We start from the raw sequence: 4,687 nt of genomic DNA on the forward strand, positions 1-4,687 counted from the left end.
TCACATTATTGTAGTCTCAACTGAACTGGGAGGGGAGCGGGTCTGTGCCAGTGAGACCTTGCCCACAGGGCACTAAGGCATTTCTATCCCAGGCTGAAAGCAAGACATCCGTAAGGCCCGGAGAGGAATGTATGACAGGTTTTATTAAACAGGATTCAGAGATATTGTACAGATAGCCCCCAATTTTACTTTTCTTTTTAAAATGGCATATTTGTTTATTTCTCAGTTTGTGAAAACATCCTTGATTTGTTGATATAGCAAACAAAGTTCAGCTCTGATTGCTATACAAAAGAGCAGAAGTTAATCTGCTTTGCAATGAACTTATAGTTCAATTGCTCACAGGCAACATGGTACATATGAAAAAAATTCTAACTGAACTACAGGTATTAAATACTGAAAAATTTAACAGTTTATTATAATTTATTTTATTTAACAGTCTAGGAAGTTGGCAGCCATCAGCAGTTCCAGTGCAATTTCAGGTGCAATTGGGAATTCGGGAATCTCGGCAGAGCTGTCAGTGTAGCGAACCTTGTAGGTAAAACACACGCATACTTTTGATGGCACGTGTGGAGGGATCCCTAAAACTGACCTCACTGGTTTCATCCCGCAAACTGACCCGGCCAACCCAACATGGCTTTTATTGTTCCCGACGTTAGTGGACGTTCTCTTTTTACAACAAATGCGTGACCAGCAGAAGATATTAATTCGACATTCATGACATCAGGGCCTTCACTGCGCCATAGGTTTTCTCTTCTCCATCCATTATGCTCTCATGAAATTCTATCTGGATTCCACAGAGCTGCCTACCCCAGTGAGTTCCAGGCCGCTAGCCCAATTTTCCTTTTGACACCATTATGCATGTTTAGGGAATACAATGTGATAATTCTTTTATTGGTGGGGGATGGACAAAGTCATATGTATCCCAGGCTAAACTCTAACTTGCTATTGTAGCTGAGAATGACTTTGAACTTGAGATACTCCTACCTTCACCTCCCAATGCTAAGATTGTAGACATGGACCACCATGCCCAGTTTATGTGGTGCTGGGGATTGAGCCCAGGGCCTTGTGCTTGCCAGGCAAGCACCCTGCCAACTGAGCTACAACCCCAGCCACAGTCCAATGTTTCAATACTTGTATGTAATGTGTAATGATCAATTCAGGGAAACTATCATATCTATCACCTCAAACATTCATTATTCCTTTGTGATAGAAACATTCAGAATCTTCCTACTTGCTATGTTGAAATATACAACTAAACTGGACATGATGGCGCAGACCTTTAATCCCAGTACTTGCTAGTCAGAGGCCACCTGTAAGTACATAGTGAATTCCAGGTCAGCCTTGGCTAGTGCATGGTGGCGCACACCTTTAATCTCAGCACTTGGGAGGATCGCCAAGAGTTCCAGGCCAGCCTGAGACTACGTAGTCAATTCCAGGTCAGCCTGTGCTAGAGCGAGTCCCTACCTTGCAAAGAAAAGGCAGGAAGGAAGGACTAATTGATGTCATTATTATACTCTGCTACAAAACACTGGAAGTTATTCCGCTCTACATGCTAACCATTTTCTCTCCTTTCCCTCCTCCCTCACTCCTCCCAGCTTCTAGTAACCACTATCCTACTCTCTACTCCTGTGACATTACCTTATTCCCACCTGCCCTGCCTGTCTTCCTACGCCTGGCTTATTTCACTTAACATCTTCCTGTTCCATTCATGTTGATGCAAATGACCGGATTTCATCCTTCTCCTGACTGAAGAGTACACACATTTTCTCTCTCCACTCATCTGTTGATGACACCTAGACTGACTCCATATCTTGGCTTCTATAGTTTGTGCTGAAATAAACATAGGAATACTGGAACTTCTTATGTCTGTTTCATCTCCTCTTGAATACACCCAGTAATGAAAATGCTGGATCGTGTGGTCATATGGTTGGTTCTAGTTCTAGTTTTTGGAGGAATTTTACTTCTCTTGTACCAAATGGCTAGGCATACTGACTTGCCAACCAACAGTGTATGAAAGCTTCCCTTTTCTCTGCATTCTCATTAGCATTTATTCTTTTTGCCTTTTTACAAGCAAGTGATTTTAACCACTCAGCTATCTCCCCCGACCTAATTTTGTCTTTTTGATAATAGCCATTCTAACTATGGTAAGACTATACGGTGATTTAATTTGCATTTCCTTGATAGTGATACATACATATTTGTTTTTGGGGTTTTGCTGTTTTCATGGTATGGTTTTACTCTGGCCCAGGCTGACCTGAACTCACTCTGTAGTCCCAAGCTGGCCTCGAACTCACAGTGATCTTCCTATCTCTGCTCTGAGTGCTGGGATTAAAGGCATATGTCACCACATCTAGCTCCTTTTTAAAAAAATTAAATTTATTGGGCTAGAGAGATGGCTTAGCAGTTAAGTGTTTGCCTGTGAAGCCTAAGGACCCCGGTTCAAGGCTTGATTCCCCAGGACCCACGTTAGCCAGATGCACAAGGGGGTGCACGCGTCTGGAGTTCATTTGCAGTGGCTGAAAGCCCTGGTGCACCCATTCTCTCTCTTTGTCTGTCACTCTCAAATAAATAAATAATATAAAAACAAAAAAAAATTAATTTATTTATTTGTGAGCAGAAAGAGGATGGAGAGAGTGAAAAGAGAGAGAGAGAGAGAGAGAAAGCTTGGGTTACACATTGTTTCCTGAAGCCACCTCAGCCACAAGATACCATCTTTTTTCTCTTGTTTTGTCATAGGTGGAAATTACTTTTCAGCATCTATAGAAGTTTGTATTAGAGGATTGCTACATCATTTTGCCTGATTTAAAAAATATTTTTTATCATTTAGTTCCCACAGAGAAACAAACAGAAAGAGAAATGGGCATACCAGGGCCTCCTGCCGCTGCAGACAAACTTCAGACGAATGCACCATTTGGTGCATCTGGCTTTAGCCGGTACTGGGGAGCTGAACCCAGGCCACCAGATAACACTGAGCAGAATCTCCCGTCCATGCTGACTGAACTTTACTGTGTACGTATACCACGTTTCCCCCACTCTCTGACACACACTGATGAAGCTTTTTGTATTAAAGTTTTTATTAACAGCCGGGTGTGGTGGTGCACACCTTTAATTCCAGCACTCAGGAGGCAGAGGGAGGAGGATCAAAGTGAGTTCAAGGCCACTGTGAGACTACATAATGAATTCCAGGTCAGCCTGGGATAGGGTGAGACCCTACCTTGAAAAACAAAACAAAACTATATATATATGCACACACACCCACCCACACACACACACACACACACACACACACACATATACACACACACATACATACATTCATACACACACGCACATACAAACAATTAGGTTTCGTTGTTATGTTTTTAAGTAAGTGTCTTTAAATCACTGAGCCTTTTAAAAAATATATTTTTCTTATCTAGCTGTACGAGAGAGGCAGCTAGAGAGAATAGGTGCTTCAGGAGCTCTAGCCACTGTAAACAAACTCCAGATGCATGTGTTTTTGTTTTTGTTTTGTAGGGTCTTGCTAAAGCCCAGGCTGACTTGGAATTCACTATGTAGTCTGTCTGGCCTTGAACCCACGGTGATCCTCCCACTTCTGCCTCCCCAGGGCTGGGATTAAAGGCATGTGCCAGCCCGGCTAACTTTTGTTGTTGTTGTGCTACTGAGCCACCTTAAAAATATTTACTTTTGGGGGGAGACAGGGTATTACCATGGAAGATGTTAATAAAAATTGAAGAAAAAAATCTGTAAGTTTAAAAATTTTTTTTTACTTGTTTGCCTGTGTGTGGGTGCACCAGGGATGCCTGCTGCAAACAAATGCCTGATGCATGAGCCACTTTTTGCACTTGGTTTTATGTGGGTACTGGGGAATCAAACCAAGGAAGCCCCATTATGATGTTTTTAGATACGTTTTTTTTTTTCTTTTTTAAGATTCATTTTTATTTATTTACTAGAGACTGGGTGGGGGGGGGGCAGGAGAATGGGCATTCTGGGGCTTCCAGCCACTGCAAACAAACTCCAGACACAGGCGCCACCATGTGCATCTGGCTTACTTGGTACCTGGAGAATCGAACCTGGATCCTTCCTTAGGCTTCGCAGGTTTGCACCTTAACTGCTAAGCCATCTCTCCAGCCCTTGACTCTATTTTGAGCCAAATGATTCTTTCTCTTTTTGCATTATCAATTATGTACATTTATCCATCATTCATGTATCTTTGTGCTATGAAACTATGTAACAGAAATTTTAGAGGAGTTTTAGATACGTTTTGTGTTTGTTTCACTTCACCTCTTTCTTCCCCATCCCCTCTGCCCCCGTGACTGCATCCTCCCCTCGCTGCTGCTGCCATGCTCCAGGAGCCCACCTGCCCACCTCCACTTTCTCACTAGCTTTCTCCCCTTCTGTGTCCTCCTACCTAGTTTCAGAGTCTATGTCCACTTGCATCTCCTAAACACATATGCTGAAATACTAAGAGTTAATATCTACATGAGAAAACATGCAATTTTTGTCTTTTTGAACCTGGCTTGACTTAATTAGTATAATCTTTTCCAGTTCCATCCATTTTCCTACAACCTTCATAACTTCATTTTCCTTTACAGGTGAATATTCCATTTTGTGTGTGTTCCACATATTCATTATCCAGCCATTAGTTGACGGGCATCTAGACTGGTTCTATTTGCTAGCTGTTAGA

General features: G+C 42.3%; 1 pseudogene; it reads right to left on the bottom strand.

Moving 5' to 3' along the window:
* Window positions 1-409: 409 nt before the first annotated feature.
* LOC101613814 lies at window positions 410-763 on the bottom strand (annotated as a pseudogene).
* Between the last annotated feature and the right edge of the window lie 3,924 nt (window positions 764-4,687).

The sequence above is a fragment of the Jaculus jaculus genome, chromosome 6 (assembly GCF_020740685.1).
Source record: "Jaculus jaculus isolate mJacJac1 chromosome 6, mJacJac1.mat.Y.cur, whole genome shotgun sequence".
Classification (NCBI taxonomy): Eukaryota; Metazoa; Chordata; class Mammalia; order Rodentia; family Dipodidae; genus Jaculus; species Jaculus jaculus.